Raw genomic sequence first — 23,799 nt, 5'->3', positions numbered from 1 at the left:
CCTTCTTTAGCAAAAATGCTCAAGGTTGGGCATTTGAATGTAATGGAGAGTGGATATCTTCATTATTCAAGTGGTGTATGCTCACGGATGAGCATTTCATGACAATGAAGGGTATGAGACCTTCATTTGAATCGTGTGTGAATAAACCAAGTGATTGTAGGTGCAGCGGAGGCCAGCAAGAGGGGGGTGAATTGCTGAAAATAAAAATAAAACTACCCTCCTCGGATTTCAACTCAGGAATAAAATCAGTAGTAAAATAATAGCAACTAAATTAAGGAGACAGAAAATAAACAGAAGACAGGAATTTAACCTGGTTACTGTTGGTTGCTACTCGGAAAACCTATAGGTTCCACTGTACAAAAATTTTGTACAAAGGTCTGAACCTTTTCCTAGCTACCATGTGTTCTTTTAAATTAAATTTTGGATCGCCTGCGGAACTTAACACGTTTGATCCAAAACTTAATCTATTTGTTATTTTAGGTTTTGACTTGGATCTCCTGCGGAACTTTACACGTTCGACCCAAGTCTCCTTAAGTTATTAATTCCATTAAATATTAATTTCCATAATTGGTTCCCAGTACTGACGTGGCGAGGCACAAGGCCTTCTTGGATATGGGAGCAACCACCACCGACTAGACAAAACCTTTTATAGAAAGCTAATATTTAATTTCCTAAAATAACTTTAGGTTAACCAAAGAGAACAATCAAATCACAAGGAAAAGAAAAAATAAAAGAACACAGCATCGAAAAAACATATTCGAAATTCTAGAACGTAAGCCTCTTGTATTTGGTATTATTTCCATAAATAACTAGCATGATGCGGAAATAAAAATTACTAGTTATACCTTGTAGAAAAACCTCTTGATCTTCTACCGTATTCCTCTTCTAACCTCGGACGTTGTGTGGGCAACGATCTACCGAGATGAGAAACCACCAACCACCTTCTTCTCCTCCAAGCAAGGTTCGGCCACTAAAGGAAAACTTCACCAAGGAGAAAAACCAAAATACTAACCAAGCTCCAAGAGATGCTAGCTTTCTCTCCTTCTTCTTCTTCTTCTCCAAGTAGTATCCGGCCACCACAAGAGCTCCAAGGAAGGGAGAGAGGTTCGGCCACCACAAGAGGAAGAGAGGGAGAGGATGGCCGGCCACACCAAGGAACAAAAGAGGGAGAGAAAATAATAGAGGTTGTATCTCATGAAGGCACCCTCACCCCTTCTTTTATATTCCTTGGCCTAGGCAAATTAGGAAATTTAATTACAATAAAATTTCCTTAATTTTCCTTGACACGAATTAATTGAGAAAAATAAAATAAAATTTCCCAATCAACTTGTGATGGCCGGCCACAATCAAAAGAGCAAATTAGGAGAGTTTCAATCAACAAATTAAAACTTCCTAATTTATTTCCGGAAATTTTAAAAAAAATAAAATTTCTCTTTAAAAATCTCTTCATGGTTAATAAAAGGAAATTTCTATAATTTTAATTTTATTATCATGTGAATAATTTTAAAGAGAAAATAAAATATCTCACCAATCTACAAATAAGGAAAGAGATCTAATCTCTTTCTTTAATCTTTTATAGATCTTTTATAAGAGAGATATTTTTAATTTAAATTCTCTTTAATAAATTATTTCTTCCACATAATAAAAATTAAAATTAAAATTCCTTTTTAATTTAATTTGGCCGGCCCCCACTAGCTTGGGTTCAAGCTAGGGCCGGCCACCAATTTTATGCCGGCCCTAGCTTGTTCCCAAGCTAGCTTGGCCGGCCCCAATTGGGTGGGTATAGAAGGTGGGTATAGGTGGGTATAGAACTCTATAAATAAGAGGCTACGATAGGGACCGAGAGGAGGAATTGGTTTTGGTCTCCCGATAAAATTAAGCATCCCGTGTTCGCCCTGAACACACAACTTAATTCTATCAATGACAATTCATTCCACTAGAGAACTATCATTGAACTACCGCACCAATCCAAAATTACATTTTTGGGCTCCTTCTTATTATGAGTGTGTTAGTCTCCCTGTGTTTAAGATATCGAATGTCCACTAATTAAGTGAGTTACTGACAACTCATTTAATTAATATCTAAGTCCAAGAGTAGTACCACTCAACCTTATCATCATGTCGGACTAAGTCCACCTGCAGGGTTTAACATGACAATCCTTATGAGCTCCTCTTGATGACATTATCAACCTAGTATCTCTAGGACACAGTTTCCTTCTATAATCAACAACACACACTATAAGTGATATCATTTCCCAATTTATCGGGCTTATTGATTTATCGAACTAAATCTCACCCATTGATAAATTAAAGAAATAAATATCAAATATATGTGCTTGTTATTATATTAGGATTAAGAGCACACACTTCCATAATAACCGAGGTCTTTGTTTCTTTATAAAGTCAGTACAAAAGAAACGACCTCAAATGGTCCTACTCAATACACACTGAGTGTACTAGTGTAATTATACAGTCAAGATAAACTGATACCTAATTACACTACGACCTTCTAATGGTTTGTTCCTTTCCATTTTGGTCGTGAGCTACTGTTTATAATTTATAAGGTACTGATAATATCATCTTCTGTATGTGACACCACATACTATATTATCTACAATATAAATTAATTGAACAACTACAACTAAATGTAGAAAATTTGACCAAATGTGATCCTTTATTCATAATGAATGTTTACAAAGCTTAGGCTTTCAGTATACATTCCAACAATCTCCCACTTATACTAATGACTAAACTGCCATATCTTCTACCATACATCTGATTCTCATTCCCTCCACATGCCGATCGAAAGCTTTCGCCGGAAGGGCCTTAGTGAAAGGATCTGCCAGGTTATCCGCTGATGCAATCTTGGCGATGACAACTTCTCCTCGCTTCACGATATCTCGTATCAGGTGGTACTTGCGCTCTATATGTTTACTTGCCTTATGAGCTCGTGGTTCCTTCGAGTTTGCAACTGCACCGCTATTATCATAATAAATTATGATGATTTTGGGCAAACCAGGAATCACATCTAAGTCCATTAGAAAGTTCCTGAGCCATACTGCTTCTTTAGCTGCCTCAGAGGCTGCTACATACTCAGCTTCCATGGTTGAGTCCGAAACGCATTTCTGCTTAACACTCCTCCATGAAATGGCTCCACCTCCTAAAGTAAACACATAGCCTGATGTAGACTTACTGTTATCCCTATCTGATTGGAAATCTGAATCCGTGTAACCCACAGGGAGCAGATCGTCTGCTTGGTAAATTAGCATATAATCTCTAGTCCTTCTCAGGTACTTTAATATATGCTTTACCGTAGTCCAATGTCCTTGTCCAGGGTTACTCTGATATCTGGTGACCATGCCCACGGCAAAACAGATATCAGGTCTCGTACATAGCATTGCATACATTAGGCTTCCTACAGCCGAAGCATAAGGAACTGCTTTCATGTCCTCTATCTCTTTCGACGTCTTTGGAGACATCTCTTTAGATAGAGCTACTCCATGTCTAAAAGGTAAGAAACCTTTCTTGGAATCCTGCATGCTAAAACGAGCAAGGATTGTATCTATATATGAAGCTTGGGATAGACACAACATTCTTTTCTTACGATCCCTTATAACTTTGATCCCAAGAATGTGTGCACAATCTCCTAAGTCCTTCATATCAAATTGTTTGGACAACCATACCCTTACGTCTGATAATACCTTGACATTGTTGCCAATTAACAAAATATCATCTACGTATAGTACAAGAAATACCACCATGTTTCCGTTACACTTCTTATATACACAAGACTCATCCGGACTTTGAATAAATCCATATGACTGGATTACTTCAGTAAACCGGATGTTCCAAGACCTTGAAGCTTGCTTCAGTCCATAAATGGACCGATTGAGCTTGCACACTAGATGTTCTTTGCCTTTTTTAATGAACCCTTCTGGTTGCTTCATATGGATGTTCTCTTCAAGACTTCCATTAAGGAAAGCTGTCTTGACATCCATTTGCCAAATCTCATAATCCATATGAGCAGCAATGGATAAGAGTATCCGGATAGACTTAAGCATGGCTATGGGTGAAAAGGTTTCCTCATAATCGATTCCCTCTTTACGAGTGCCTTTCGCAACAAGCCTAGCTTTGAAGGTTTCTACCTTCCGTCATCCCTCTTTTCCTTTTGTAGATCCACTTACATCCAGGCTTTTACACCATCGGTGGTTCTACAAGCTCAGACTTTATTAGAGTACATAGACTCTATTTGAGAATTCATCGCCTTTTGCAAAGATTCTGCATCTATATCTTGGAGTGCTTCGTCATATGTCAGGGATCAGGTTCATGTTTACAGGATCAAATCGAAGACTCTCCCAAAACATGAATCTTCAGGTTGCCTTACAACTCTCCCACTACGAGAGGCTCCGTGGTTGTGTATCATGTGTGACACGTGTTGCGGTCTCTTGTGGTACTTCATCTTGTCTTGTTGAAGTAGGCGTGTCCTCTCTAAGTTCTTCTAAAACAACTTTGCTCTGGGCTTGTGATCCATTATATAGTCTTCTTCTAAAAACTAGGCATTGGTGCTAACAATGACCTTCGGTCTTTAGGACTATAAAATAAACCACCTTTCGTTCCTTTGGGATATCCTACAAACACGCGAACTTCGACGAGATTCTAACTTATCAGCATCTGGTTTCAGCACTGTCTGGACTACCCAAATCCGAATATGTCTTAGACTAGGCTTTCGCCCATTCCACAATTCTATGGGAGTAGAAGAAACCGATTTAGAAGGTACTAAGTTCGGAACATATCTTCGTTTCGAGCATATCCCCAAAGCGAATTTGGTAATTCGAATAACTCATCATTGATCTAACCATCTCCATAAGAGTCCTATTCCTTCGCTCTACCATTACATTGGGGTGTTCCAGGTGCGAACAATTGGGATTGAATCCGGCCTCGATAAGTAATTCCTAAACTCTCCTAAGAGGTATTCGCCACCACGATCGTGTGGTGTCTTGATACTTTACCTAGTCGTTTCTCCACATCGACCTTGTATTCTTTGAACTTATCAAAGCACTCGGACTTGCGGCGCATTAGGTAAATGTATCCATATCTTGAATAATCGTCTATGAAAGAGACAAAATATTCAAAACCTCCTCTTGCCTGGACAGACATAGGACCACACAAATCAGAATGAACCAATTCTAATACTTCTTTGGCTCTATACCCCTTGGCCTTGAACGGCCTCTTGGTCATTTTACCTTCCAGGCAAGATTCACAAGTTGGAAAATTTTCCAACTCAAATGAACTCAAAAGTCCATCGGCTATAAGCCTTTGAATCCTACTTAAGTTAATATGACCAAGCCTTAGATGCCAAAGATATGCTTGGTTCATCTCCGAAGGTTCTTTTCTCTTATTAGAGTTAGAAGATGAGTTATAAATTTTCATGTTTTGCTTTGTGGAAGAAATTGGATTTAAAGTATACAAATTGCCAACTAATGCACCAGAACAGATAATCACTTTATTTCTTTTAATAACTACATCGTTACTGAAAGAAACTGAATATCTATCTAAAAACAGTTTAGAAACTGAAATTAAATTCTTTCTAAAACTGGGTACATAAAGACAATTTCTTAAAATCAAATTTCTATTTCTACTAAAAGATAAGTAGACGTCTCCCACTGCAACAGCTGCCACCTTAGTAGCATTGCCCATGTAGACGGTAATTTCTCCTTCAGATAGTCGTCGGGTTTCCTGGAACCCCTGCAAGGAATTGCAGACATGATCAATGGCTCCTATACACCAGGTGCTGGTAGATAACACCGCTAAACATGTTTCAACAACTAGAGTATGAGATATACCTTTGTTTTGGTTCCTATGAGGACAGTCCGCCTTCCAATGTCCTGCCTGCTTACAGATGAAGCACTTGCCCTTCGGCTTCTTCATTCCAGCTTTAAATCCCGTACTCTGAGATTTATTCACTTTCTTTGTTGAACCAGCTTGTTTCTTCTTCTTCTTTCCTTTCGGTTTAGAAGTAGAACCATTTTCAGCATAGTGAATTTGAGCATTGTGACGAAATAATCCTTCTGCTGCTTGAAGTTCTGTCAGTAGTTCCGCTAATGAATAAACCCTCTTATTCATATTATAGTTCAGGCGAAACTGCTCAAAACTTCTAGGTAGCGTTTGGAGGATCATATCGATCTGGGTTTCCCCATCAATTTCTCCTCCAAGGATCTATATCTCGTTTAGATAAACCATCATCTTTAGGATATGATCCCTCACAGGAGTACCCTCTTGCATGGTGGCTGTCATTATCTTTCTCATGGCTTCTTGCCTAGAAGCCCTATCCTGATGACCAAAGAGTTCCTTGAGATTGTTCATAATATCATAGGCTGTTGGTAAATCTTGATGCTGATGTTGCAATACATTTGACATTGAAGCCAAAATGTAACACCGCGCCATCTCATCTGCTTTTACCCATTTCCTATGATATTCAATCTCCTCTTGGGTAGATTCACCAGTAGGTGCATCAGGGCACTGCTCAGTCAGTACAAATTTATAGCTTTCAGCAGTAAGAACAATGTCCAGGTTTCTTTTCTAATCTATGTAGTTTGGTCCAGTAAATCTATTCTGTTGAAGTATGATGGACAGTGGGTTGAAAGACATCCTAAGAATCACAAATAACTTTTGGTCAGAACTCTAAATTTAGAATAATATTGATTCCTCAAACAATACTATTTTAAATTAACCAACACCTCAAAACACCGTGAATTTTGTATGCCACGTTAGTGTGGACGTATACAAATTCAACATTTGTAAAAGGAGGGTTTTAACCCATTAATTTTATTATCTTGTCAACCTAACTTTTTGACAAATAAAATTAATAGTTGGTATCTTTTGGTCACACAAATAATAGCAGTGACTCCGATGGGGAGGATACTATTAGGTGTGTCTAAGTGTATACCATTACTTGACACTAAGTCCATTAATAAGATTATGCCTCTTCCGTTGGGGAAGATCACACGCTCTTAATTAACTTCCTATAGTCATCCAAAAATGGAAGTCTGTTCTAGTGATCCACAAACAAGCTCATCCGTTATGGAGGAAGGCACTCAGAGCCAACGCGCAAGCTTGTTTGCATCACTTACAAACCAGTAATGGAGACCATGGGATTTATTTAAAAATCCCTCTCCCACTTAGTTATTTATAAATGAGAAATTTTAACTATGCTAGCCTACTTTACTTGTAAACTAACATGCACACACAGCATAATATAAAAGCAATAGAGAAACTAATTTTCAACTATTATGGCTTTTATCTCTAGTTGTCATCCGTGTGTTGTCATCCCAAGCTGCTGCCATATTTGGCCACCGCCACCGGGTCTAGCTGTCGCATCCATCTTGCTCCTTGTTCCGCTGCGCCTCTGGTCCTTAGAAGGTTCCACGCTTTGCAAGATTCGATCCGCGACATAAATAGAATTTTACATTTTGATCCTATATTCCATAAAAGGAATGTACATGTATCTAGATCAAAAATAAAATCCTAATAAAACTAAATACAGCTCCTGCTGTATTTGAATACAATCATGCACACACATTTAAATGCCCTTGACATGTCCAAGGGTCCAATCACACACATAATAACTAAAAGTCATAATAGTTGGATCCTGCATCCACAAAGTTAGCACATCCTACTATTAACCTGCCTAAATTATGTATGACATGTGCATAATTAAACTAAATACCAAATACACAGAGGCAAAACCCTAGCTCTGATACCAATTGTTGGTTGCTACTCGGAAAACCTATAGGTTCCACTGTACAAAAATTTTGTACAAAGGTCTGAACCTTTTCCTAGCTACCATGTGTTCTTTTAAATTAAATTTTGGATCGCCTGCGGAACTTAACACGTTTGATCCAAAACTTAATCTATTTTGTTATTTTAGGTTTTGACTTGGATCTCCTGCGGAACTTTACACGTTCGACCCAAGTCTCCTTAAGTTATTAATTCCATTAAATATTAATTTCCATAATTGGTTCCCAGTACTGACGTGGCGAGGCACAAGGCCTTCTTGGATATGGGAGCAACCACCACCGACTAGACAAAACCTTTTATAGAAAGCTAATATTTAATTTCCTAAAATAACTTTAGGTTAACCAAAGAGAACAATCAAATCACAAGGAAAAGAAAAAATAAAAGAACACAGCATCGAAAAAACATATTCGAAATTCTAGAACGTAAGCCTCTTGTATTTGGTATTATTTCCATAAATAACTAGCATGATGCGGAAATAAAAATTACTAGTTATACCTTGTAGAAAAACCTCTTGATCTTCTACCGTATTCCTCTTCTAACCTCGGACGTTGTGTGGGCAACGATCTACCGAGATGAGAAACCACCAACCACCTTCTTCTCCTCCAAGCAAGGTTCGGCCACTAAAGGAAAACTTCACCAAGTAGAAAAACCAAAATACTAACCAAGCTCCAAGAGATGCTAGCTTTCTCTCCTTCTTCTTCTTCTTCTCCAAGTAGTATCCGGCCACCACAAGAGCTCCAAGGAAGGGAGAGAGGTTCGGCCACCACAAGAGGAAGAGAGGGAGAGGATGGCCGGCCACACCAAGGAACAAAAGAGGGAGAGAAAATAATAGAGGTTGTATCTCATGAAGGCACCCTCACCCCTTCTTTTATATTCCTTGGCCTAGGCAAATTAGGAAATTTAATTACAATAAAATTTCCTTAATTTTCCTTGACACGAATTAATTGAGAAAAATAAAATAAAATTTCCCAATCAACTTGTGATGACCGGCCACAATCAAAAGAGCAAATTAGGAGAGTTTCAATCAACAAATTAAAACTTCCTAATTTATTTCCGGAAATTTAAAAAAAAATAAAATTTCTCTTTAAAAATCTCTTCATGGTTAATAAAAGGAAATTTCTATAATTTTAATTTTATTATCATGTGAATAATTTTAAAGAGAAAATAAAATATCTCACCAATCTACAAATAAGGAAAGAGATCTAATCTCTTTCTTTAATCTTTTATAGATCTTTTATAAGAGAGATATTTTTAATTTAAATTCTCTTTAATAAATTATTTCTTCCACATAATAAAAATTAAAATTAAAATTCCTTTTTAATTTAATTTGGCTGACCCCCACTAGCTTGGGTTCAAGCTAGGGTCGTCCAGCCCTAGCTTGTTCCCAAGCTAGCTTGGCCGGCCCCAATTGGGTGGGTATAGAAGGTGGGTATAGGTGGGTATAGAACTCTATAAATAAGAGGCTACGATAGGGACCGAGAGGAGGAATTGGTTTTGGTCTCCCGATAAAATTAAGCATCCCGTGTTCGCCCTGAACACACAACTTAATTCTATCAATGACAATTCATTCCACTAGAGAACTATCATTGAACTACCGCACCAATCCCAAATTACATTTTTGGGCTCCTTCTTATTATGAGTGTGTTAGTCTCCCTGTGTTTAAGATATCGAATGTCCACTAATTAAGTGAGTTACTGACAACTCATTTAATTAATATCTAAGTCCAAGAGTAGTACCACTCAACCTTATCATCATGTCGGACTAAGTCTACCTGCAGGGTTTAACATGACAATCCTTATGAGCTCCTCTTGAGGACATTATCAACCTAGTATCTCTAGGACACAGTTTCCTTCAATAATCAACAACACACACTATAAGTGATATCATTTCCCAATTTATCGGGCTTATTGATTTATCGAACTAAATCTCACCCATTGATAAATTAAAGAAATAAATATCAAATATATGTGCTTGTTATTATATTAGGATTAAGAGCACACACTTCCATAATAACCGAGGTCTTTGTTTCTTTATAAAGTCAGTACAAAAGAAACGACCTCAAATGGTCCTACTCAATACACACTGAGTGTACTAGTGTAATTATACAGTCAAGATAAACTGATACCTAATTACACTACGACCTTCTAATGGTTTGTTCCTTTCCATTTTGGTCGTGAGCTACTGTTTATAATTTATAAGGTACTGATAATATCATCTTCTGTATGTGACACCACATACTATATTATCTACAATATAAATTAATTGAACAACTACAACTAAATGTAGAAAATTTGACCAAATGTGATCCTTTATTCATAATGAATGTTTACAAAGCTTAGGCTTTCAGTATACACTCCAACAGTTACAACTAAGAGGGTTGTTAATCCAGGGCGATGAAATGCGCACTAAGAAAAATCTCCTTCTATGAAGGCGGAGAAGCCTTTTACACTTTGGAAGTTCACTAGTTGCTTAGGAATTGCTTACACAATTGATTGCTTGAGTTGTGCTTAATTCCTAGCTCCAGGGGACCTTTTATAGCCCCTGGAAATTCTATCCCGAAGCTCCAAGGTGCCTCTATTGAGGGTCTAAGGCGCCTCCAAGCTAGGTCAGCGGATAAAACTTTATCCTCGCACGAACGGTCAACTTTGACTGTTGAAAGCGCCTTGAACAAGCCTTGAAGGCGCCTTCAAGTTGAAGGCACCTTCAAGACTGTTGAAGGCGCCTTGAGCTGGTTTTTCCAGCACAACTCCTTTTTCCAGCTCTTTTACGTTGGCTTCCGATGCTCCGATCTTTTGGGTGATTGCGGCCAACCGGAATAGGACTCACCCGAACCCAATTCCCGGCCTTCTCCTCGAGTAGCCTTCCGTCCCGGCTTAACGTCCTTTAACGCCGCGCACGCTCTTCACGCCCACCGGAGTACTCTTCCGCAGCTCTCTCATCCTTCGGACGCACCGAGCCCGTCAGCTCCCTTCCCGTGCCGTCCTTCTCACTAGCTGCGTCTTCCGCTCGACTTCATATGCTCCTAAGCTCCTGCACACTCAGACACAGGGATCAAACATAGCAGGACCTAATCAACTTGGTTGATCACATCAAAACACCCACGGGGACCAACAGTGATATATGCTCAAGGATGAGCGTTAAGAATAATGAAGGGTATGAGACCTTCGTTATTATGTTGTGAACAACGAGTGAAGTTGTAAATAACATTGGGTAACTCTTGAGGGAGAGAGTTTTTGATGTGTGCCAATAGGGGGAGAATGTGTGGATAAGTTAGGCCTTCATTACCTAAAGAAGGAGTTTGCCCTCTAGGAAAGGGGGAGAATGAAGGAAACCCTTATTCATACATTGGCATGAAGGAAGTTGAGGCTATGGGATTAGCCTAACTTAAAGGAGGTATTGTCAAACATCAAAAAGGGGGAGATTGTTGGTGCAATATTCCCTATGTCAAGGTTGACCTGGTTGACTGAGCTTGAATTGGGTCAAACTCGAGTCTTGATGTTTGAGTTTCGATGTTTGACAATACATGTAGACAACACATGGAGATTGTAGGTGTGATTGTTCATGTGGGGAGATTGTGAAGAAGAGTCAAGTAGGTCAAGGTTGACTGGATACTTGACTGGAAAATCTTGGTGAGTGAAGCCAGGTGAAAGTCCTAACTGGGAGGTTAGGCAGACTATAAAATCCTGGTGAGTAAAGTCAGGTGGAAAGTCTTAGTGAGTGAAGCTAGGCAGAAGAAAATCCTGGTGAGTGAAGCCGGGTGAAAGACCTAGTGAGTGAAGATAGGCAGAAGAAAATCCTGGTGAGTGAAGCCAGGTGGAAAGTCCTAGTGAGTGAAATTAGGCAGAAGAAAATCCCGGTGAGTGAAGTCAGGTGAAAGTCCTAATGAGTGAATCTAGGCAGTAAGGAAAGTCCTAGTGAGTGAAGACAGACAAAGGAGAAGTCTTAGTGAGTGAAGCTAGGCAGAAGGGAAGTCCTGGTGAGTGAAGCCAGGCACAGGAAATCCAGATGGGTCAAGGTTGACCAGACATCTGGTGGAAGTCCAAGTGGGTTATGGAGGACCGGACACTTAGCACGAGGAGAAAAGTCCAAGTGGGTCAAAGGGATTGACCAAACACTTGGTGAGGGAATCCTAACAGGTCAAAGGTGACCGGATGCTAGACATGATGTACCAACAGGTCATGGTTGACCGGATGTTGGTTTAGGTGACTTTGGACTTGGTTTTGGGCAAAAACTTTGAGCTGGATCGATCAGCCGATCGATTGGGTCATGCCCAATCGATCGGCTGATCGATTGGGTGAGTCCCCGTGACAAGCCTCCTCCCAATCGATCCACTGATCGATTGGGAGAAGCTTGCGATCGCACAGAATGGCACTGGATCGATCGGTCGATCGATTCAAAGCCTCCAATCAATCGACCGATCAATTGGGAGTCGCGATTCTGTGCGATAAGCCCTGGATCGATCGGTCGATCGATCCGGGAAATTCTCGAGAGCACAGAGGCACTCTGGATCGATCAGCCGATTGATCCAAAGCCTCCCCAATCGATTGGGAGCAATCCAATCGATTGGGATTTGACCGTTGGCGTCGTATTTAGCTGTTGGCGAGCATTTCTCTCAGCAGTTCTTCCACATCTTTGATTCTTTCTCCACAACGACTTCACAGCCACTTCTCCACAGCTCTCACCGCTAGTTCTTGAAGATTCTTGGAGGCTTGTGCTGGTGCACGTCCAAGTTAAGAGGCAAGGAAGAAGTTAGGGTTAGGGTTTCTTGTGCAAACTTGTAAGATATCATTGTATTTTGTTTCCCTTTCCTTTCTTCTTGTACTGAGAGCTTGTAAGTCTTCTCCACCTTTGGTAGTTACCGTAAAGGAGTGTTTTTCATAGTGGAGGGTGAGTGAGTGTGTGGATCCTTGGATTAGTCACCTCTTCTTGAGGTGGATACCAAGTAAATCCCTAGTGTTAGCGTTGAGTGTTGTTTCTTTGTATTTTCTGCTGCATTTCACCACAAGAAACAAGCAACGACGAGAACGAGATCCCGCCGAGCTATTCACCCCCCCCCCCCTCTAGCTACATTTCAGTCCCAACAAACTTATCAAAGGGTGAGATTTAGTTTGATAAATCAATAGACCCGATAAGTTGGGAAATGATATTACTTATAATGTATGTTGTTGATTATAGAAGGAATCTGTGTCTTAGTTATCTAGGTTGAGAACGCCCCCAAGAGGAGCTCATAAGGATTGTCATGTTACCCTTGTAGTGATGCCCTTCGCTTATCCCGCTCATCCAAAGGTTGTCGGATCTCGTAGAGTGTCAAGCGAACACTCCTCTACACGTATCCACACAGACAAAAAGGTGGAGAGAATAACTTAGAGTGTGCTAGCACCCTTGAGAAGTCTCGGCAATGGAGGATGAGAGGGAGAGAAAAACTAGAGAGGAAGAATAAGAAGTGAATGAGCACACCATGCAATTCATTCACACACCTAAAGTGGTCGGCCACTTAATTGGGGTTTAATACCTCCATGGAACACCAAGAGTCATAGCTCTTGGTCTTCCTCATGAGGTGGCACACAATGATGTAGCCTTGATGATGTGGAACATCATCATTGGCTGGCCCCATGCCAAGTCACAATGAGATGACATTTGGTCAAGTCAAACTTGACCCTTCATCTTCCCTCTCAAGTCAAGTCAAACTTGACCTTTTTATCTCCCATGGTTGATCAAACCTAACCTTTGATTCAAGTTAATTTAATTTAATGAATCTCTATTCATTGAATTAAATTGACTCAATGAATCATAGTCAAAATTAGACTTATTCAACACATGAATCAAATTGAGTCCAACTCAATTAGTCTAATTTGGATTACTCTTAATCCAATTTGGTTCATCATATGAACCTAATCCTCTTGGTCCATCATATGCACCTAATCTTCATCTAATTGCCCTTTGTGTATGACCCTATAGGTTCTTGTAACGTTGGCAATGCTCCTAAACCCATTTAGAAATATAAGAAATGAGCGGTATCTAGCAACACATCATTACTACCCAAGTTACAAGAATGTTGAGATCCAACATCACCTTTGTGACTACTAATTGTGACTCTTATAGTATGTGGCAATGTTCTTCTATCATTGACATCTAAATTGATCAATTGAGGCATAGACCGTGTCATCCTCTAATCAATTTATGTCTTGAACTCCAAGTAGACTCACTCTAATCAAATGAGCTCAATATCTCATATTGACTCATTTGGGCATGGCCATGCACTTAGTGGTCTCACTCTATCAAGAATCATGATGTCACTCCCATCATATAGGAGGGATAGATCTCATCTACATCACTCACATCCCTCCGCATAATTTGTTATATACCCAGTAGTCGCCTTTATAGTCCACCCATTTACGGGTGACGTTTGACAAAGCTAAAGTATGCAACTCCTTATGTAGGGAACCATGGTGATTTTAGGTCCAAGGACTGATAATCATATTAATAGTCACATGAGAAAGTATATGACACTCATATAACGATCCATGATACTTTCTCATGGCGGGTCATTCAGTATACATTCTCTAATGCATACCCATGTGTCAACTTGATATCTAATATCCATGACTTGTGAGATCAAGTCATCGAGTTGACATACATGCTAGTCTCAGCGCATTAACATTGTCCCTGAATGTTAATACTTGACTAGGAATGATTAAGAGTAGTGTTCTCTATATCATCTCACTATCGATTCAACCAATCAATTGATATAGATAAGAATCTTCTACTCAAGGACGCTATTATACTTAGTTATTTGGCACCAATATAAGTAAGTATAATAACCATTACGAAATACCTTTATATATATATATATATAGGAATATGATACATAGAGCCCATACAACAATCATCATATAATTGGCTCTAGGGCTCTCACTTACAACAAGAATGTTTGCCAACCAATATAATCTAAAAGTGCCTTTGACTTTTTATAAGAAAGTACATTGGTATATTCTCAACAATTGTATAGAAGTTAACTAATATAGGAAGTACATTATTACATTATGTAATTTTATTGTTTATATTTCATTATAAAATTGTAATTTAAATATTTATTTATGCAACTAACATCTACAATTTCTATTATATAAAGTTCATTCAAATCAACTTCTACAATATCATAAGAGAGATTTTTCACAGTAGTTTAGGGATAGAATGATAAAGTTAAAGAATATAACAAATTTAGAGATCACAAATGAGTTATACTATTTAGAAATGAGATATGATGTTGAAGTTCAATTATATGATGCCTGCATTGTAAACGGTATTCGATATCATACAAGGTCCCGTGATTCTCGCAGAACTACTTAGAATAGTAGGGTTAGTGTATCATCATTTGATGATGATGACAATTTGAAACTTTTTTTGGAGTGTTGAAGGATGTTATTCAACTATATTACTCTTTCAATTATAAAGTATAATTATTCTGGTGTGAATGGTTCCAATGTAATCCCCAAAAAATTAATGGTTGAAGAGTTTGATCTCTTATGTATTGACATTTCTAAAATATGGTACGCTGATAACTTATTCATTTTGGTCAACCAAATAAACCAGGTTTATTATTTAAATGATATAAAGCATGGAGTTCATTAGAAGGTAGTACAAAAGGTTCAACACCGAAAAATATATGAAGTAACTGAAGCTGATGGCGTATTTGAAGAAATTGAATCCAGAAATAATTTCAATATTGAGACTAACCAAGATATTTCTATAGGATCATTGCGCTAGGGGGATAAATAATGCTCGTGGCTTTCACGTTTATTTCAAAACTTTCGAGAGATAAGCAGTAGCTGAATAAAGAAATGAAAAACACAATGCTAACAAGTCCAAGATTTACTTGGTTATGAGCCTGTGACGACTCTTACTCCAAGGCCCGTACTCGTTGAATGATTTCAATGGATAATCACTATCAGTTCAAAATAGTATAAGTAGAAATTTACAACTTTTTAAGAACTAAAATAAATTAAATATACCGATGATCTATAAATTTGAAGAATCGAGCCTTCGGTCATCGAAGTTGCGTTTGGGCATTGTAGAAGCATTTTCTGAGTAGCACGTAGGAGAGAAAGATGATTGGAATGATATGTGGAAGGTGTTGGTCGAATCCTCCTTTTATAGGCTCTTTCGAGCACCTGGATCCCCTCTTGGGTGCCTGGATTGTGTTAACACGGTGAGCTCTCGTCAAAACTTCATCCATGAAGTTTATCTATGTCTGAGCACTCGAACCGTCTTCGGGCGCCTGGACCACTGACGTGGATCGATCGATAGTTATGCTCCAGCTCAGTGTGTCAATCAAATTTTGGCCGTCCGAGCGCCCGGAGCACCTCCGAGCACCCGGACCACCAAGGTGCTTGGACAGGCACCCATCAAGGCTACCGCTTCTCTAAAGCATGCCCGAGCGCTCGGAGTAGCTCTGGGCACTGGGATCACCTCCAGGCACCCGGACTGTCTTTTCCATCACTTTACTTTTTGTAAAAAAGAGTTGGTCTAGACAATAAATAATATATATAAAGTGTGTATTTGAGAGCCTCTAGACTGTCCGATCCTGACTTTGAGTTTTGCTAAAAGTCTAGGTCGGACCGACATCTATTGTTCCCTCTTCGGGGAACATGCTCTCACCTATTCCTCTCAAGAGAGATTATCTTTTGCCAAATTAGTTCTCTAGACCATCTAAACATTTGCTCAGCGTCTGAGACATCAGGACTTCATGTTAGACGTCCGATCCCCGACCCATCCAGTCTTTTGCCTGGTGTCCGGGACCCCTAGGACTTTCACCTAACATCCTCGACTTTAGGATTTCACCCAACGTCCTCAACCTGCTAAGTCTTTGTCCAGTCTCCTGAACCAAGATTTCGTTATCTAACTATAGCTAGAACTTTTCACTTGCCTAATCGTAGCTAGGACTTTCCACCTACCTAACCTTAACTAGGACTTTCCTTTACCTAAGATCACTTAGGACTTTCCTGCACACTCAGTTCAACTTGTTAGAATAACAACACAGCTTAACTTTGATCCTTTGCCAATATTAAAATACAAGTTTGATTAGCTGGTGCTTCTAGCACCAACAATTTCATCTAATGAAGTAACTTCAGTAGTTGGTGAAAACTTAGAAATATCCCAACTTTGTAGATTAGATGTTGAGCATTGACATAAAAATATGTCAAATGCATGAGTAGAGCTAGCTAGGGACGCTCAATGTTTTCTTAATGATGAGGATGAAGATACTAAAATTGATAGTGATACAGATGATGATAATGATTAATTTTTATTTACATGGTATTTATGTTTTTTTATTTTTAATTCATTTATATAAGATAAATTAAGTTTCATTACTTATAGATATCTCTATATATTGATGCATATTGTTGATCTATATATGATGAATATGTGACAGTTATGTCGCCCAAGAGGATTAAGCAACTAGCAATTCAACAGGCACCTGATGATGATAGTTTTCCTAGTGATTAGTTATTTTATATTTAAATTATAAAATTTTTATTTAGTTTTCTATTTATTTAAGTATTTCATTTGTTAATTGCTAACATTTTTTAATTTATAGGTTGATTGCTACGTAAGGAGACACGTGGCACAATTCCGATCGGCTACAACGCAGATCAATGAATAGGGTAAATTATCCGTTACTTTTCATCATAGCGACGGGTATCCAATTGGCCTAAACATAACTTTATTTATAACAGAGTTAGGTCTTTCAGTAAAGAAGTTTGCTCCATTACAAGCTAAGAGTTAGAAGCACGTCCTTGCAAATAATAAAAGAATGATATGTGATCGATTATCAGTAAGTACTATTGGGGTTGCAAGATTGCAAATAGTCTCATATTAAAAATGCATGGGAAAGATCATTGATTTATAAGATAAAGATATCTCCATTGATATGAGACCTTTTGGGTAGACCCTAAGAGTAAAACCATGAGGGCTTAGACCCAAAGTTGACAATATCATACCATTATGGAGACGTCTAAACCCCTTTTCGATTTTTCAATTGGTATCAAAGCGAGGTCGCTTTTCACCGGACTAACCGTTGGAAGAAGCATGAGCCAGAGTCATGATCCAAGATCAAATCATGTGGGTGAAACCTTAAACAAAGTAGGGGAAGCCCTGAGCAGGTCAATGACCTGATGCTTGAGGAGAGACCCTGAGCAGATCAAGAGTGACCCGATTCTAGAGGGGAGACCCTAAGAAGGTCAAGAGTGACCCAATGCTTGAGAGAGATCCTATGGTCCTTTGTTTGAGGGAAAGATTGTTGTGGTTGCAAGGTTACAAACATAGTCTCACATTGAAAACATATGGGAAAGATCATAGATTTATAAGAGAAAGATATCTCCATTGGTATGAGGTCTTTTGGATAGAGCCCAAGAGTAAAACTATAAGGGCTTAGGCCCAAAGTGAATAATATCATACCGTTGTGGAGATATCTAAATCCCTTTTCGATCCTGGGATTACATGTGTTCTCTATTTAAATTAGAGGCATTTCAGATAACTCATTCTATAACAAATTTATTTTTTATATAAAAATTTAATTATTTATTCTATACTAATGTTTTATTTATACAAAATTTTGTGTTGTAGAAATGATCTTCAACAAATGCTGAAAATAGAGGCAAACTCCCATATAATCATCGCAGAGGTTCTAAATCATTTATTCAATATAGTTACGATAGTATAAGTACTCATTTTATAGTTATCGTATATTGTTTATTGATTAAAATATTAACACATTATTTTTTTTTTTAGATTGATCAGTCACGGAGAAAAGATTGGATTAGTGTCTTTAATGGAACTCATTATAGCTCGTCAAAATGGTGGATTGGGGAGAGGCTGAAACTGCATACGTATGCTATGACCTTATTTAGTGAATTTATTCTTAACTATGCATAATTATTTTTTATGATATTTTTAACATTTTTGTTATTTCTAGGATAATATGGTGAGACTACATGATGAGTATATTCAAACACAAAAAAAATATAGAAAATAACATCGATGTAGTCCAAATTACGGATACAGTTTGTGATTAGATTAATGATACTCATTCTATTATCTATTTGTCGTGTTTGGCACAATTTTGTCAATATAGGATATAGCTTGTTAATGAAATAATTTCAATAAGATTAGAGATTATATCAAACACTTGTACGTCAAATCTTACCAAACATGTGATTTTGTTACTAATTTTAGCAAGATTCATGTTTGCACCTCTCGTTTTGATTATCTTTGATCCTTGAATTAAATTTTTCATAACTTGGTATTTTTATTGTCGAGCTACATCAAGTCTTCAATACTCGTTCTGAATACATTAGAAAACTTGAAAGTGGGTTGATGTAGTGATGAAGGGGGGCCCATCAAGTGTGGGTCAAGAGTGGAGATAGCAGTCTGCATGGAGGTCAAAGTCAAGACGATTAACACCATGGAACCAACAAGCTCACCAAAGATCGACCGAGCAGAGGTCCACTGTAGTTGTCAGTCGGACATGAAGTGTCCGATCGACAAGTAGCTTGTCCGAGCAGAGCACCCGTGCGGCCAAGAGCACTATGCCGAGAACATCAGATGTTCATCATGAAGTGGAGGAATGCTAAGGCGACCAAGACGCTGGCCTGGTCGGGCGAAAACAATCAACTAAGCTAAGGGATTATGGAGCGGACCGGCTGAGGTCGACAGGGCGGGGATACTTGGCCAAGTGGCTCCTCCGCTCAGCCAATCAGTGGGATCCCTTTCATATCCCTTGATATCCCTTTGGGAGGTAATGCCGCTGACAACAAGACATGGTCAACCGGTAGATCGTATGACGGAAGCTTCCACTGTCGCATAAGAGATGTATATGTCTTGTTAAGGTATAGTGTTAGAGACACTTTTTTGACAGGTCCTTTCATAGGACAGTTAGGGAAGCGTGCCCACCTTGAGATGCATGCACATCGCCCATGAGGGTGTTATATAAAGGGAGGTCTATGCACCGGCGGAGGTAGCGTTATTCACTATTCATGCTTGTACTTACTATTGCTCTATTCCTTCCATCTTTCCGATAACAGCCTTTAGATTCGGAGGGCCAACGCCGAGTACCCCTTTCCTGGCTCGGCATTGATGGTTCTTGTGTCGTAGAGCGATGCGAGATTTACATCCAGTCAACACAGAAGTCACATCCCCAGCTAACCATCTCCATAATTTTCAAACAGAATCATAGGTCAAAGTCAGTTAGGTCCACTTCTTCAGATATCATCTCATCTAGATCAACTAACGTAGTATTGCGTGAAAAACTTGAATCCACCTAGCAATGACTAGAAGGCAAAGAAGAAGAGTTAGCAAACATCCGAGTTCGGTTAGCAAGCACCCAAGATCAGTTGGCATTAATGAGATCAAGATAAGATATGTTTGAACAAATTCTTAATCGGTTGGCACATGAAGCATTACAATCCTTGATCCATGATTCCTCTTCAGCTCCACCCCTCCTCCTCGACCTTAGAGTTATGAATTTCTAAGTGACATTGTTGTTAAAGTTGTGAATTTGGATGTGAACTTTATTTGTTGTGTTACTTGTTGTTAGAGTTGTGAACTTGATGATGTTTATGTTATGAACTTGTTGTTAGAGTTGTAAACTTTATTTGTTGTGTTACTTGATGATGTTTATGATGTGATTTTGATGGTGTTTTGTGAATGTAATGAAGTATGAGTTGTAAATTGAATGTTGTGAGTTGTAAATTTTGTGAATGTTGTGAGTTTGTTTGTGAATTGTAAATTTGCATGCAGGATATGAATCTAAATAAATAAAATTATTTTTAAAATATATATATGGTTAGCGACGAATTTATCCAAATTCGTACTAATCCTTATATCGTAATTGTTATGAGAATTTATCATAATTGTCAGCAAAGTTTTTTTTTTTAAAAAAAAAGGTTAACGGTGAATTCTAATATATTTTTCGTTAACAACTGATTTTAACAACAAATTATTTTAATATTCAGGCTAAAACCAGTAAATGCTAGTGATGAATCACTCATACATTGTCGCTAACATTTACTAGTTAGCGATGAATCAAGAGGCTAAATTCATCGCTAACCGTGGTGTAGTTTATTATGGCAATCTTAGCGACATTTATGTTATGTCATTAAAATTAGCAACTAAAATATTTACTTTCATTACTAAATATGATTTGCGACATGCTCATCGCAACGATGTTAGTGACGAATATTTATCATCGTGAATTACTGTTAGCGACAAAAACACATATGTTAGCGACGAAATGATTCGTTGCTAAATAATGTTTTTTCTGTAGTGATCGGATCCATGAGGCATACTTCCATATCCCAATCTATCGTAGAGAATGTCATTAATTTGGTGAGTTTAATTTAAAGTTATATAAGAAAATTTTTAATTGATTATCAAACTTGTATAATTTTGGGCCAACTTTTTTTTTATATGCAGGAACATTATCTAGCTAGACAACTGATTTGTTGGGAAGTATTTAACAAGACTCATAAGAAAAAAGATGACATATTTGTCGATCCTCGATCCCAGACCATAGACGTAAAAATATTAACTTTATTACATTTAACCGTTAACAATGATTATCTTTAATATATAATTGTATACTATATATTAATCATATACTTTTCTTCACCCAGGAACAAGTTACAAATAGAGTGTCCCAAACATTACAACCATCAGTATATGGAGGGGAGTCACAGCCTCTATCCACCCAGATCATAAATGATATTTATTATGATGTTGTCAATAGTAGAACAAATAATTCCACCTTCTATGGCCTTGGCTTCTAGGCTAAAGTAGTTTATGATCGTTTGAGGACTCCTAAGAGCCGTCCTAGTTCTGCTTCTTCTAGTAAGGTGCAGTCGTTAAGACAAGAAAATCAAAAACTAAGGGATCGACGGTCCACAATGGAGCAGACGATGGTCACTCAGGCAGCAAGAGATGATATTGCTTTGGCCGAGATGTGAGCAGTCATTGCTTAATGGACCCAATCATAGTATCATCTTGAGTTACAGGAGACTCAAGACCCACAGAACCCTATTAATTAGCTCATTATGAGGTTTGTTCAACTACAACTTAGTTTTTTATCACACATAATCATGTAAAATATATTTATTCGATTTTGATATTATAATCTGGTTATTTCTAATTTATTACATTTTCTTAGGAATATTTTATCCCTATGAATGATATATTCATCAGCATATCAGATATCCAAAATATAATCTAGGTACGTTTTTTTATATAAAATTAGTTATATATATTACATTTTTACCGTATGATTCTAAAAATAATCTATCATATTTTATTTTCTACGGATTTGATAGGATAGCTCATAGGATTGTAATTTGAATGTCTTTTTAGTGGATTTGTATTATAGTATGAATACTTTATTGAGAATTTTATCATGGTATTTAGATTTTTGGTATATCTATTGGATTTTGGATACTGTAGTATGGATATTTGGATATTATATTATGGATTATGGACATTGTTTATGGAGTTAATTTGTTTGTGTATCGATTGTGATGTCTATTGCATTAATTTATGTTTGTAAATGGTGTGTTGTTTGTGATGATTTATTTTGATATGGAAAATGTAAATAAGATAGTTTCGAAATTTGAAAAAGGTTTTATAATTTTTTTATATTTAGCCACGGAATTATAGTTTTAGTTGTTAAATATCAATACGGAACAATGATTTGTTATAATAACTATCGACGAAAAAATAATATTTCATTAATAATTACCGACGAAAAACACCATTCCATCAGTATTTAACGGCAGAAGCACAATTCCATCGTAAAATTAGTGATATCGCATGGTAATTAATTCTAATAATCAATGACGGAATGATATATTTTCTATGGATAGTTTTCCCTTCATAAAATCTGTAGTTAATATAGCGACGGAAATAACTATACTATTGCTTGTTAATGACAGTTAGTATTAATGGTGGAAATGAAGTTTTAGTCATTATATTAACTACGGATTTTCAATTCCGTCATTATCTTCTTCGTGGAAATGAACTCCCGTCGCAAATTCCGACGGATATCATATTCCGTTAGAACAAACTGTTTACGACGCAATTTTTTACAATGGCCATTATTCGGTAGCTATGAACATATAACGATCGAATAGCGACGATCAAATAGCGACTGAAATAATTTCCTTCGTTAGAAGTGATTTTTTGTTAGTGTTTGTTGCAGAAACCCTAACATGGTCTGTAAAAGCAAACATGGAGGTAAGTAAAAACTGGAGATAGCTCCTAGCTAACAAAAGCCAAAGCCAAAGCCAACACACTGGATCTTATCCTCTCAAAATCTCCATCAATGACACGGAGAGTGGCCCCTTCCTGCACACACAAACATCCAAACTCCCTCAACTCATACTCAGGCATCCAAAGTCTGTAGCTCGTATACATACTCATGCATGCATGCATGAATTTATTTAACTGAAGATCATTCCAAGGTTTGTGTTGGAGTTAAGTACCCAATTAAACTGTCATTATACTCTAGCTCTCGTGCAAATACGTCCTCATGAGTGTTATATCATTTTGACTAGATTCGGTAGGTGCTATACAGTTAAGATCCGGAGTTATTTGCCACTCGCACACAGGCCTATCTGCACGTGTTACTTCTGCCTATATTCATAATATACCTGATCAACAAGAACCGGAGGAGCTACTGCTTTGTTTCTATCTTATCTATAAATTAAATAACATTTGTCAGAATACGAACATGCAGAAAGAGGACTCGCGTTAAGTTTCATGTGTTTTTTTTACTTTTTTTGGGTAAAAATAAAAGTGCCCGAAACATTCTATAAACATCCTTAATTTTTTTTAAGAAAATAAGGATACGCGTACATTTTTTTATTTTTATTTTTTAGAAAAATATATTTTTACTAGAAAATGATATTTGGTTTGTATTTTTTATCCATATTTTCTAGAAAATTAGATAGAATTTTTT

The sequence above is a fragment of the Zingiber officinale genome, chromosome 4A (genome assembly GCF_018446385.1).
Source record: "Zingiber officinale cultivar Zhangliang chromosome 4A, Zo_v1.1, whole genome shotgun sequence".
NCBI lineage: Eukaryota > Viridiplantae > Streptophyta > Magnoliopsida > Zingiberales > Zingiberaceae > Zingiber > Zingiber officinale.
This window is presented reverse-complemented; position numbering follows the sequence as displayed.